General features: G+C 37.2%; 1 non-coding gene across 1 annotated transcript; it reads right to left on the bottom strand.

Moving 5' to 3' along the window:
- Nucleotides 1–7,312: 7,312 nt before the first annotated feature.
- TRNAC-GCA lies at nt 7,313–7,384 on the bottom strand. The gene has a single exon. It is a non-coding gene; the product is annotated as a tRNA-Cys (tRNA).
- Nucleotides 7,385–15,457: the final 8,073 nt, after the last annotated feature.

Below are 15,457 nucleotides of genomic sequence, written 5' to 3'. Positions count from 1 at the left end.
ATTGTTTGCTATACCCGAATACAGAAAGTTTTTTCTTTTTTTTAAATTTAACAAATTATTATATTTACTTATAAGAGTCATGATATCATATTGGAAAGATAAAAATGGGAAAAGAGAAGGGCAAAGAAATGTAAGAAAAACAGGTTTAAGGAAGTTAAAATTCTTAACTACTATAAGATAAATGAAAAATATAATGTCTAAAACTGGCAACAAAATTTTCAGTATATGCACTTAAAATGTGGAGAAAACTATAAAAAATAATAGCTATTATTATAAAGATTGCCTCTGGGAAGCAGGGTAGAAGGGACACTATTAGAAGCTTGCTCAATTTAGTTTAGCCTCCTTGCAGTAGTACCATATAAAATTTTAAGTATATATGTGTAAACTAAAATAATAATTAAAAATACTTCTCAGATAGCCAGGTAAGGAATCTCTCATTCAGAATAGATAGTGGCATACCTCTCTCGTTGAAACTTGATATCATAACTTCTCCATTCCAATCATCATTTTTACTTTTATTTGGATTTCTGAAACTAGATTAGTCTTAGGCTTTCACCCCCTGCTTCCTTGATTTTGGGCAGACAATGAGTGTGTGTGTGTGTGTCTGTGTAAGTAAAAACAATACAATTCATGGTTGTACATTTTGCTAAGTGTTTGTGTTCATATAGCTGACCAATATATATAATCGATGCATATAAACAAAGAGTCATTCCTTTCCTTTATCAAGAGTAACTAGACATTTGATTGTACATATATCTTAATTCATTGTATATTACTTCACCTACAGATGGCTTTTTTCCCTTATAAAATCTTTTCAGAGTGCTTAACAACTTTATTCACCTCTGTAGGCACGCCTTACAAATATGCTCAAATATTAACATTTCTAGAAGTATAATTATTAGTCAAGGACATGAATTTTTTTTTTTAGGGTTGGATTAGAAATTTATTTATTTATTTATTTATTTGTTTTGTCTTTTTTTTTCATTTATTTTTATTAGTTGGAGGTTAATTACTTTACAATATTGTAGTGGGTTTTGTCATACATGAATTTTTAAATTAGATTTTAAATGACTTTTATAAATAATTGTAACAATCCATTTCAAATCAACACAAGCAGATTAGACAAGTTGGTTGCCTCTTTCCACATACTCTTGCTGTTACTACAAAACATGTAAACATAAGACCATTTGAGAGTTGAAAATAGCATCTAATTTATTTTATATTTTCTTAATGATGAGTGAAGCTGAGATCCATTTAATATATTGAAGAGCTATCCTTATTTCTATGAACATTGATTTATATCACTTATTAGGTTGTATGAGTTCCATTAATTTCAATGCCAGCCTCACTGTATAACAAAGTAGCTTGTATAATGTTTGTTTTTTTCCTTGTAGTTCCATACCATTCATTTCTGTTCATTTTGATCTTGATGCCTATTTTTGTTCCACTTCCACCCAGCTTTACTCTATGTTTTTTTATGCTATATTGTCTAGTGGGGCAAATTTCCTTTCATTTTTCCTCTTTGTTGTCATTGCATGGAAGTGCTTCAGGAAATCATTAATGTTGTGATTAAACTTATTATTTAAACTTACGTTATGCAGTATGTTGTATAAGCAGAGATTTTCCTCTATATTTTATTGAGTTGCCTGTATTAGTACATTACTACCTGCATGTCTCAGGAACAGTAAAAAGAAGTTGGGGAAAATCTAACAATAACTTTAAAACTGAACAAACATAAATATCTCAGATCAGCTATCAAACCAGCAGTTAGAGCCCTGCTGTCCAGTTTAAAGCAGACAAACCTGACTTTAAATTCTAATTGGACCATTTAATAACTCAGCATCAAAGGGGAAATGGTATCATTTCTTAGGATTCAAGTTTTCTTACCTATAAAAGGGAGATAAAATATGTTGCTCAAAAAGCACGGTATATGTATGAAGACAGTGTCAAATACAGATAAAGAACTGATATTTGGAGATAGACATCTTAGGTCAACTTCTGGTTCTAGCTTCCATTACTCTGAGCGTATATAAGTCACTAGGTCAAAATCTTGCCTGTAACAACTTTTAACTCTGTGATCAAGGTAAAGAGTGTGTTCTCTAGTAACTTAATGTCCTCACTTATAAATGTGCAAATAACTGAAAAGTACTTAGATTAGGGCATAATGCTAAGTATTCAATAAATAACTCTATTCCGACTTGACACTCTTTTGACATTTATGTTTGTTTTTCTTAAACAGACAAAAAATCAACAAGTTAACAAAGGATTTGCCCTGTTGTGATATTTACCTGTGAGTCCATAGGAAAATACTTCCTGCTCCTATACCTGGAAGAAAAGTGCATCTGTGACCTATAGGTTGTCTGACCCCACGTGAGAAAGTCCAAGAGCAGAGCTCCCCTTATTATGAACCTTAGGACTCCAAGTGAAACTCACTTATTGCATTTTCTTTCTTATATAGAGGGGTGAAAATGAGAAAGTCCAAGAGCAGAGCTCCTCTTATTATGAACCTTAGGACTCCAAGTGAAACTCACTTATTGCATTTTCTTTCTTATACAGAGGGATGAAAATGAGCATGGTATTAAAAATAAATAGATAGATAGAGATAGTACTTTCCTCTACCTCTTTCCAAAGTCATTTAAAGAGAATTATGTGTGTATTTGTGTTGTATGTAACTGGGGAACAAAAAGCATATTGACTGATCCCCTACATTTGGCCAAATTTACAGAATTGGTATGTTACAAAAGACTGTAAAAGAATGATAATGTGAGTTGGTTTCAAATCTGTTTTCATATTGGCTTACTCTGAAAGCAGGTAATAAGAAGTGCACCGTTACAAGCAGCAGGCAGCCTGTCTGTGCCTGCTTGCCATTTCCTCCCTTGTCTCTCATGATGCTGCTGCTAAGTCACTTCAGTCGTGTCCGACTCTGTGCGACCCCATAGACGGCAGCCCGCCAGGCTTCCCGTCCCTGGGATTCTCCAGGCAAGAACACTGGAGTGGGTTGCCATTTCCTTCTCCAAGGCATGAAAGTGAAAAGTGAAAGTGAAGTCAGTCAGTCATGTTCGACTCTTCGCAATCCCGGGGACTGCAGCCCACCAGGCCCCTCTGTCCATAGATTTTCCAGATAAGAGCACTGGAGGGGATGCCATTGCCTTCTTCATGTCTCTCATGAAGACACGCCAAATGCAACGCTGTCCACAGCTCAGCGCCATTAAGTCAGAAAATCTGTGGACTTGCACCACATACAAATTACTTATACAATAACTGGAAACAAACCTTCTACCAGGCCACGTACACCAAACTTAATGTCCAGGTTATACGCCCTGAATGTCTTGTTTTGCCTACACAGGGTTCCTCTCTCCCCATCTGCATTCATGGCACAGTGACAAGAAGTTTCTTCTTTCCATTCACCTGGAGGTTTTCTGTGCTCAGGCCTGACCACAGCTCAACAACCCCAGGCTCAGGGTTTCCATCCCAGCACACAGTGAGGCCATGTGTTACTTCACAGCAAGAATTCAAATCAAATAAGGATGGACAAAGTCTGTTGTGTAGGTGACTCCTATACTTTCTTTGGAACACTGAGAGAGGAAAAGAAAACATTGCTAAATGTGCCTCCTAGAGCTTTTCAGAGTGCTGACCTCCAAACCTGACCCATCAGAAACGAAACATCCATTACCTCTACTCTAAATGTTTCTGAACCCTATGTGACAGAACCGGGAGCTTTGTGAGAATTGATTTTTGCCGCAGTGCTTACACCTGCGTACCACTTGCTTATTATTTTGAACTCACTTGAGGCTTGAATCAATCAGTCGGGGTAACTGAATAGTTGAACAAAGAACTTATATACACAGTTAAAGCAAACCTATTCTTCTTCTTTTCCCTTGCTAATGACTTGTCAATAAAATGTCCGCATTAAATCTGATATTCATTTTGGGATTTCAGAAATTTTATACTTTAAAATATTGTACACAGATATATTACTAATAGCCTATCATCAAAGTCCAAAGGCTTCCTCATCGATCACTTGGTAAAGAATCTGCCTGCAAAGGAGGAGACCAGGGTTCAATTTCTGGGTTGGGAAGATACCCTGGAGAAGGAAATGGCAATCCACTCCAGTATTCTTGTTTGGAAAATCCCATGAACAGAGGAGCCTGGCAGGCTACAGTCCATGGGGTCACAAGAGCCGGACATGACTTAGCAACTAAACCACCACCAAAGTCCAGAAGAAAAACTATCATCAGATGAACCAAAATACCCACTCTAAACTTAGAATAAATTATGGCCTACAAGTGTTATCACAAGATTACCTTATGATCTGAATACACACACACACACACACACACATATACAGGACAGATATGAAGGGCTATAAAAAAAAACACAATATATTTGGAAAGAAATAGAAAATTTAAAATCCTGGGAAATAATGTGAATATAGCATTTAAAATCTTAAGAAAGACACAGTTGAAGTGGAATATGAAAGATGTGAAATTTGTATAAGGATGTTAAAATGCCTTATGGAAATCAAAGTCCAGGATTCAGACAGCTGGGCCTGAGAAATGACTCCGAATCTAATGAAACCTTGCTTTCTATCACCTGACTCCTTCCCTAAGTACAGTTCTAATTCAGTCCTTTCTCCTTCACCTGATTTACTTTTCCAGAAAACATGGTCAAAGAAATAGTCACTGATAGCTTTAAATTATGCCAGCTACAAAAACAGAAACCGAGAGAAAAAATAATTGGTTAAATTTGAGTCTGAAACATGCCCACCCCACCAATCCATATGTGAATGAATTGGAAGTAAAAGAAGAAAAAAAAAAAACAAAAACAGGAGTCAGAACAGTAAATGATTCATGAAAGACAAAAACAGACATATCCCTTTTTATTATTATGAACCTCTTATAGCCATGACAACCTTGTCACCTCTTCTGCTATCCTCCAGGCTAACAATGACCTGCAACCTAAAACCTTATCTTGTGTGTTTTAAAAGATAAAAAAAAAAAGTATGACTGAATCTGTGCATTGTGTTTGATCCTACTTATGGAATATAAGTTTCTTCTTCAGAAGTCTCCTTTTATTCAGGCAGAGTGTCTTGGAAGATATTAAAAGGTCACTGGCATTGTTTTAGGTCTTAAATCAGTGACTCATGGCACAAAGGTCAATGTTATCTTTTAAATAAAACATGGCAGACTTTCTAGATTTCATGTTGAGTTCCTACTTACTGAGATCCTCATTCAAATGCACTAGAAAGGGAACCATAGCAAAGATTTCTTCCTATATAAACCCTTATGTACATTTACAGAGTCCCATCTGGTGGCTGTCACCACTGCTCTGAACATCTTCTTCATGGAAGACCCAGAATCGTCCTTTCCTTCACAAAACCCCTTCACATACATATGCATCTTTAAAATAGGAAGGTGATTGTTTTCCAGGTTTGCAAACATATCATTCAGTATATAACTGGAGAATATAAACAACATTTAGGTGGAAGAGTTCAACACATGTCAGGAGGGTCAGAAGATATTTTTAATGCACTGACCAATGAAGAATCAGAAGGTAATCTAGTTGGGTAGGTTGGTGTTTATCAAGATCAAATCTATTTATTCTCCAGTAATCATGTTTACATAAATAAAAATAAGTACTCTAGCACTTCCATTAGGAATCCATGAAGAATTAATAGAACGTCAAATCCCTAGAAAATTCAAGGCTATTAGATAGGGTATACAAGCCAAAAACCTCTCAGAAGTGACCAATGCTATCCATCTATGTAAATTCAGTAAGACTAGTTATTGGGTCTGTTCTGGCTCACCACTACAACCCCAGTACTTAGTGTATACTCTGGGAAATGGTAGATATTTAATAAAATGTATAGATAAGCAAACACAAGAAATAAGACAGTTAAAAGTAATGAGGGAGAAAATGACATTGAAGAATCCACTCATTATAACTGAAGCTTTATTTATAATTACAGTTCCTAGACGAAGGTTGTGAAGGAAGTTTCCTGGGCCTGAAAGCAGAAGCAAATATGACTTACTTGACAAAGCAAATGTATTTTCGTTTTTTTTTTTTTTTTTTTTTGGCAATTTTCTGAGGCTCAGAGGAGTAACACAGAGAACATTCTAGTGTGGGATCTCAGCAACTATCTTTTGGCTCCCCCTAGGGTATGAACTAGGGATGAAATACTGAGGTTTTGAGTTCTGAAGTACAAAATAAAATGTATGAACATAATAGCGTTGCAAAGAGTTGGAGACACTATAGCAACTTAACATTCACACACACACACACACAATGTGATAGTTGAGGCATAAATGAGTTATTAATAAATTTAGTGCTGCTGTAACGATTAAGGGTATTTCATGTTATTATAAAGGCAGTATTACACATAATAGCCTGAAATTCTCTACAAAGGGAGATTACTAAGCCTGACTCAGCTGGGAATGTTACTTGCTCTCTCTCAACCACATAGTAGATGAGGATGAAGACTCAGAGACAAAAGAAGCATCTTTGTAAGAATCATGATTAAAAGCAAAGGAGCAGTATAAAGACAGTGAATCAATTAAATGCCACTAGAACTATTTTTATCTAATTCTAAAAAATAGTATTTACCAAAACTAAGTAACTGAAGTATTTCTAGTTTCTGAGGATCCACCTACGGCTTCCCAGGTAGCACTAGTGGTGAAGAACCTGCTCGCCAATGCAGCAGGTTTAAGAGATGTGGGTTCGATCCTTGGGTTGGGAAGATCCCCTGGAGGAGGGCATGGCGATCTACTCCACTATTTTTGCCTGGAAAATCCCAAGCCTGGCAGGCTAAGGCCCGCAGGGTGGCAAGGATCGGGCATGGCGGAAGTGACTTAGCACACATACTAAGTCAATATACATTATGTTGTTTGCTAAGTTAATTCACTTATATTTTATCAGTTCACCTTCACAACAACTCTGCTGGCCAAGTGTTGATACCTACAATAGCATAATGCAATATGTTTCAACCCACACGTGCTTCTGCATTACAAAATAATGGTTGAGGGTTTTGAACCCGGATTTCTTATTTCAGAGTCAGTGCTTTCTTCCCTATGTGTTGTGAAGATTTATAGTTGGAGCTTTGACAATTCAGGGCCCTCTTTAAGGATAACCATCTTTTTACAAATAGCTCTGTAAACGGGTCTTTGAAAGTGAAAGTGAAAAGTGAAAGTGGAGTCACTCAATCGTGTCCGACTCTTCGTGACCCCATGGACTGTAGCCTACCAGGCTCCTCTGTCCATGGGATTTTCCAGGCAAGAGTACTGGAGTGGGTTGCCATTTCCTTCTCCAGGGTATCTTCCCAACCCAGGGATCGAACCCGGGTCTTCTGCATTGCAGGCAGACACTTTACCATCTTAGCCACCAGGGAAGTCTTTAGGCACTGTCAAAGCTCATTTACTCAAAGATTTTGTATTTTGCCTTGTTTATGTTGCAAATATATATAACTTAACAGTTCAAAGATCGTATACAAAAGACAAAGAAAACAAACTAATTGCCGATTTAATTTGCATGGCCTCTAGGTAATCTGTCCTTTTTAAACTTTGTATTATAGTAGCTACATAATATTTACAAATTGTTCTTTCCAGAGTTACTTACTGTTACTTTAGTTTCCATAGGGAGTTAATTTTTAATATAACTCATATGAAATACCATCTGGTCTGCTTCTAAGGGAGAGAGCTAAATACTATATAAAAACACCTTTAAGATTCAGAATGATTTACAGAGATGGTGTGTTTATTTTGAATTCTGAGCTTCCAACTCCTTTTCCTTCTCAAACTGTTGCTAATTGAAACTTGGGACTTTACTTAAAGCCTGACTATACTCCATCTCCAAATTCTAGCCCACATGAATTAAGTTTGCTAGCAAATTCCTGGCCAAAGTGACTTAGTTAGGGCTGGAAATGTGACTTCCCCAAGTGCCACAGGGGTTTCCCAGGTGGCACTAGTGGTAAAGAACCCTCCTGTTCAGGAGACTTAAGAGACACAGGTTTGATCCCTGGGTTGGGAAGATGCCCTGGAGGAGGAAACGGCAATCAACTCCAATATTCTTGCCTGGAAAATCCCAAGGACAGAGGGGCCTGGTGAGTTATGGTCCATAAGGTTGCAAAAAATCAGATGTGACCAAAGTGACTTAGCATACATGTAACTAAGTACAATAGGAGTGAATATCTGGGCTTTTTGTAGGAATTATAAATCTATAAGGCATGTCTTATTTATGTGAGCTGTCCATTACTTGCAAGCAAAAACATCTGAACTGATTTAGGAATTGGTACAGGGAAATAAGGATTGAGTGTAACAGATTCTGCAAGTTTGAATTAACTGAACAAGGAGATAGAACAAAAAAATTGTCAGGACTCTTCCTTACTTTTCTCAACAATGGAAGCTGACTATCTTTATGCATTAGTAAAACAGCTGCGACTCTGTGATCATTGCCCACTGGAACTCAGAGTTGTGTCCACTGAACTTGCAGAGAGAAGTGAAGCAGGAAAAATGTTGCAATATCTGAATGTGTCCGCTAATACCACAGCCTTATCTAAGGTCTTGAAAAATGCAAGCTTTTTCTGAAGTCAGCTCATCTCAAAGCAAAAAAATAAATAAATAAATAAATAAAACTTTGCTAAAAGTAACTCATTTGGCCTGGGGGTTGAAATAAAGAATGACCAAAATTCTGAACATCTGGAGCTTCATTGGTTTGAAAAAGGCAAATTCTACACATCTAACAAAAGTTAGGGCAAAGCTGTGTTACATAGTTTCTGGTAGGTAGAAGACTTGTCAGATAATAAGATAAGAGCCTCAGGGAAGCCTGACACTACCTCATACCTACAAACCCACAGCCTTTTATAAACCAAAAAAAAAAGAGAGAGAGAGAGAAAGGAAAAAGAAGCAAGGAAGGTAGAAAAGAGGAAAGAATAAGAAGAGAAAGAAAATTATTTGGGGGAATGTATATACTGAATCATGAACTGTGAACTTCCAGATGTTCAAGCTGGTTTTAGAAAAGGCAGAGGAACCAGAGATCAAATTGCCAATATCTGCTGGATCATAGAAAAAGCAAGAGAGTTCCAGAAAAACATCTATTTCTGCTTTATTGACTATGCCAAAGCCTTTGACTGAATGGATCACAATAAACTGTGGAAAATTCTGAAAGAGATGGGAATACCAGACCACCTGACCTGCCTCTTGAGAAACCTGTATGTAGGTCAGGAAGCAACAGTTAGAACTGGACATGGAACAACAGACTGGTTCCAAATAGGAAAAGGAGTACGTCAAGACTGTATATTTCACCCTGCTTATTTAACTTATATGCAGAGTACATCATGAGAAACGCTGGGCTGAAATATCAATAACCTCAGATATACAGATGACACCACAACTTATGGCAGAAAGTGAAGAAGAACTAAAGAGCCTCTTGATGAAAGTGAAAAAGGAGAATGAAAAAGTTGGCTTAAAGCTCAACATTCAGAAAACTAAGACCATGGCATCTGGTCCCATTACTTCATGGGAAATAGATGGGGAGACAGTGGAAACAGTGTCAGGCTTTATTTTTGGGGGGGCTCCAAAATCATTGCAGATGGTGATTGCAGTCATGAAATTAAAAGATGCTTACTCCTTGGAAGGAAAGTTATGACCAACCTAGATAGTATATTAAAAACCAGAGACATTACTTTGCCAACAAAGGTCCATCTGGTCAAGGCTATGGTTTTTCCATAGCTTTGTCATGTATGGATGTGAGAGTTGGACGGTGAAGAAAGCTGAGCACCGAAAAATTGATGCTTTTGAACTGTGGTGTTGGAGAAGACTCTTGAGAGTCCCTTGGACTGCAAGGAGATCCAACCAGTCCATCCTAAAGGAGATCAGTCCTGGGTGTTCATTGGAAGGACTGATGCTGAAGCTGAAACTCCAATACTTTGGCCACCTCATGCGAAGAGTTGAGTCATTGGAAAAGACCCTGATGCTGGGAGGGATTGGGGCAGGAGGAGAAGGGGACGACAGAGGATGAGATGGCTGGATGGTATCACTGGCTCGATGGACATGGGTTTGAGTAATCTCCGGGAGTTGGTGATGGACAGGGAGGCCTGGTGTGCTGCGATTCACGGGGTCACAAAGAATCAGACATGACTGAGCGACTGATCTGAACTGAACTGAACTGATATACTGAAGGCAGGGATAATTTTAGTGGTATCTTATCACCCAATGAGGAATTAAGAATTAAAATAATTAAGAGAGATGGAGGATTAAAGTGCAGGCACGGGTTGGGTTTTGAGACTGAGGTTGCTTATTTGCTTACAAAGTTCACAGGCCTGAATCCAGGTTCAAATTTATAACTGAGTGAATTCTTTCTAGCTTTGGTTTCTAGCACATATAAGAGTCTTAAATCGAACAGCTGTGAAGCTTATTAAAGGGTGTGATTTTGAAAGTGTTAGTCACTCAGTCATGTACGACTCTTTGCAGCCCCATGGACTGTAGCCTGCCAAGTCCTCTGTCCATGGAATTATCCAGGAAGAATACTGCAGTGGGTAGCCATTCTCTTCTCCAGGGGATCCTCCTGACCCAAGGTTTAAACCCAAGTCTCTGGCATTGCAGGCAGATTCTTTACTGTTATGAGTCATCAAAGAAGCCCTGGTTTTGAAAAGGAGGCTCCATTTCTGGCAAATAAATACCTGTGATTATTCACCTTCTCAAGAGATGCTCAAACACCGGAATTTGCACCAAAAGGAAGAGGGTGGTTAGGGTAGGGTAGTCCCTAATAGGTGTGGTCTCTTGTCAATGCACCTCCCAGACACAATCATGAAGGATGATATATACGGAGAGATTCCTAGGACAAATTAAATCTCTGCAGCTAGGAAACTGTCTCCACAGCAGGTAAGAGATAATCTGTTATTCCTAATAAACATGACATTAGGAGGTCCATTGGAGAAGGAAATGGCAACCCACTCCAGGACTCTTGCCTGGAAAATCCCATGGACAGAGGAGTCCATGGGGATGCAAAGAGTTGGACATGACTGAGCAACTTCACTTTCTAGGAGGTCCATGAATGAGAAATTTGAGTATTTCTATCCTCTTATTTCAAATGGAATTATCTTTTGATAACTGCAGTTATTTTTCTTCTATCAGTGACTATTAAATGTGCCCAATGCTTCTAGGCTGCATATTTGCTAAGTCACCTCAGTTGTGTCTGACTCTTTGAAACCCCATGGACTGTAGCCCTCCAGGCTCCTCTGTCCATAGGATCCTCCAGGCAAGAATACTGGAGTGGGTTGCCATGCCCTCCTGCAGGGGATCTTCCTGACCCAGGGATCGAACCCATTTCTCAAGTCTCCTGCATTGGCATGAGGTTTCTTTACTTCTAGCGCCACTTGGGAAGCCCATCTTGACTAAATATAGAATTCCAAACACTATATAACATAAAATAATTTTCAGGTTCTTAAATTGTGGTTTTTTTCTCTGTGTTAAAGCCATTATCAAAGTAATATAAAAGATTTTCTTTGATTATCTGTGCTTTATAAAATATAAAAAGATAAAAATCTATATTTCATTTGGCATTTATTTTTCCAGGGAATTATTACTCAATATATATTCTGAGGACCACTAAATATAGGATCCATTCTTTAAAGATGAGAGTTCATTCATCAAAGAAATTTGAGTACCTTTGCATATACTTCAATTTTTGTGGAGTATGACCATACCAAGTAACCTATTAAATATTATGAGATATATTTTTTTAAAAATTGTCAAATTTTAATAAGCCATAAATGCTTTAAATTTTCATTAATTTTTTGACCTTTGCATTACCTGAAAACATTTTTTTTAAATTTCCAGATTATAGACTATAGATTCAGAGGTGTAGAGGTAGATGGGAAATGAAAAAGGATGTCTAATTCCATGTTCTCATAAAAATTCCCATTCTTAAAAATACAAGTATTATAAGAAGATAAATATAACAAAGTATCTAATTCAAAATATAAGGTAATAATAAAACAGTTAAAAATTAAAATGCTTCACAAATTAAAATTGTAAAAATGCAAATTAAATATATGAATGATGTAGTCTAATATAAATTAATAAATTACAACTAATTACTAATGTTTATTTCATTTAGACTTCTGAAACATTTATATACTGCATTGACCAAAAAATTCCTTTGAGTTAAAAGTAGAAATAAAGATACATTTTTCATTTTCACTAAGAAAATGAAACAGTATATTCATTTTGTTTCTGACATTGAACAACATATTCACCATTTTGTTCCACCACCTTCTGCTATTTTTCAGGCAATTTTGTAATTTGATCTTTCCAAAACATTTTATCTTCTTGAGGAAAGAACAGTTCCCAGTGCATCTTACAGTCTTCCAGAGAACTGATTTTTTTTTCTTCCATTAAGAGAATTTCGTAAAGCCCAAAATAAATGTAAATCTGAAGGTGCAATGTCTGATGAATATAGTGCATGAATCGGAACTTCCAAGACAATCTGTAATAGTTTTTGCCTGATCATCAAAGAAACATGTGGTCTTGCATTATCCTGATGGAAGATTATGTGTTTTCTCGTGATTAATTCTAGACACTTTTCATCAAGTGCTGCTGTTAGTTGGTCTAATTGGGAGCAGCACTTGTTAGAATTAATTGTTTGGTTTTCCAGAAGTGGCTTGTAATAGAGGACTCCCAATCTCACCATATATACAGCATCCCTTGTAGCTCAGTTGGTAAATAATCTGTGTGCAGTGCAGGAGACCTGGATTCGATTCCTGGGTCGGGAAGATCCCTTGGAGAAGGAGATGGTAACCCACTTCAGTATTCTTGCCTGGAGAATGCCATGGGCAGAGGAGTCTAGAGGGCCATAGTCCATGGGGCCGCAAGAGTTAGACACGACTTAGGGACTAAACCACCACCAGCATACAGCATCACCTTCTTTGGATTAAGACCCGTCTTTGCTGTGGCCAGTGATGATTCATTTTCGCTGGCCCCATGGTCTCCTCTCTTCCTCATTATTGTACGGTATCCAATCTTCATCACCCATAATTATATGTTTTTAAAAGAGAAGACTTTCATTATGTTTAAGTAGAGAATTGCAGGTGGAAATACAGCCAAGGTTTATTTTCCACTCATCTTATGTGGAACCCAAACATCAAAGCAGTTAACATAATCAAACTGGTACAAATGATCTTCATGCTCAATTTGGATATTTTGAGTATGCCGGCTATTCCCGTGCTGTATAATGTTGATAGTTTTCAGTGGATGTCTCCGTTTGATCGCCAGCAACTTCAGTTGGCCTAACTGACTGTGGAGCATCTTCCAGTGAGAAATCTCCAGCATGAAATTTAACAAACCACCTGTGACACATTGGATCAGTCATAGCACCTTCTCCAAACACTACATAAATCTTTTTTTTTTTTTTTTTTTGATTTTAGTTGTGCTTTTACCTTTCTTGAAATAATAAAGAATAAACTGCTTAAATGGTGCTTTTTCCCCTCCATCCTTCATATTAAAATGGCTGCCCCCCAATTCACCAATTTATACGATTTTTATGATGCATGGTAATATGACAGCTGTCACAACACAATCTATCAAAAATGTTTGCTTTTATTTATGTTTAATTGGAGGATAATTGCTTGATGATATTGTGTTGGTTTCTGCCACATATGAAGACGAATCAGCCATAGGTATATGTATGTCCCCTCCCGCCTTGCACCCCATCCCACCCCTCTCGGGTTGTCAGAGAGCCCCCCGTGTCATACAACAGATTCCCGTGGGTTATCTCTTTCCCTGTGGTCAGTAATTCTCTCTCAATTCATCCCACCCTCTCCTGTATGAAGCTAAAGGCAACTAAGCATTACTAAAGCCATCGTACATAAAAACTCAACGGACTTAGAGTAAAAAGACTACATTTATCTCCAAATGTAAATACTGAAACATTTCTTACTTTTTAATATTTTGTAGTAAACTATGAAATCTAACATATCAAACAACTAGGATCATGGGGAAAGGCAATGCTTCACAATAAAATTATTACTTTCCTATGTAAGCTATTGCAGCATGAAGGAAGACATTTTAAAGTAGGAATTTTGTAGAAGATATTTACTTTGGGAAAGTCTTACCTTTTGTAATCCCCAATTTCATGTATTTAGGAATCGTTAAGTAGCAATATAAAGATACTTAACCACAGAGACATCAATGGTTATCACTATAAAGTTCTAACTATGAAAAATCTTGGCTTCAAGAGCTGAAAGTGATCCTCTTAAATGCATGTACATTCTTATACATGTAAACACATGTATAAGCTGATCCATGATTAATATAGAACAACAGTGGCCACGGTAGATAATCATTCATAATACAAACCTAAGTTAGGTCCCAAAGATAAACCAAGGCAAAGGAATTTTTATGCCAGACTTTGCTAAGATCTTATCTTATCTGGTTATCATCTGAACACCTCTCATTGTTTTTCTATTTATATTGAGTACTTGTGACTGAAATTAAATAGTATTAAGATAATTTATTATAAAATGTTAGCATGTACTGGAAAACATTCAAAAAATTATATACCTTAGTATTCCTAGCACTAAATGAGTATATAGTAAGCTAGAAAATAAAAATGAATATTTTATACTGAAGAAATGAGAGATTTGGGGTACTATGTGAACTAATGTCTATTATGAGGTCAAAGATCAAATGTGGAGAATAAGAAACTTGTTGGATAAACATGGAGAGAAGCAAAAATAGCAAGCTAGAGAATCTCAGGATAAATAGTAGAATACTATTAATAGACTAGTGTGTGAACTTTGCACATGGTGAGGAGCTGATGAAATTTTGATTTCAAGAAAGTACAGAAGGCATAACACTCTAATACAAAGCCAGTTTGCTGAGACCAAAATTGTTGACCCCTGATTTCTCCATGAGTGCAATTATGCAGTAGTTGGAGCATTCTTTGGGATTGCCTTTCTTAGGGATTGAAATGAAAACTGACCTTTTCCAGTCCTGTGGCCACTGCTGAGTTTTCCAAATTCGCTGGCATATTGAGTGCAGCACTTTCACAACATCATCTTTCAGGATTTGAAATAGCTCAACTGGAATTCCATCACATCCACTAGCTTTGTTCGTAGTGATGCTTTCTAAGGCCCACTTGACTTCACATTCCAGGATTTCTGGCTCTAGGTCAGTGACCACACCATTGTGATTATCTGCTTCATGAAGATCTTTTCTGTAAAGTTCTTCTGTGTATTCTTGCCACCTCTTCTTAATATCTTCTGCTTCTGTTAGGTCCATACCATTTCTGTCCTTTATTGAACCCATCTTTGCCTGAAATATTCCCTTGGTATCTCTAATTTTCTTGAAGAGATCTCTAGTCTTTCCCATTCTGCTGTTTTCCTCTATTTCTTTGCATTGACCACTGAGGAAGGCTTTCTCATCTCTTCTGGCTATTCTTTGGAACTCTGCATTCAAATGGGAAT

This window comes from Cervus elaphus, chromosome 29 (assembly GCF_910594005.1).
Source record: "Cervus elaphus chromosome 29, mCerEla1.1, whole genome shotgun sequence".
Classification (NCBI taxonomy): domain Eukaryota; kingdom Metazoa; phylum Chordata; class Mammalia; order Artiodactyla; family Cervidae; genus Cervus; species Cervus elaphus.
The sequence above is the reverse complement of the archived record's forward strand: the minus strand, read 5'-3'. Positions and strand labels throughout refer to the sequence as shown.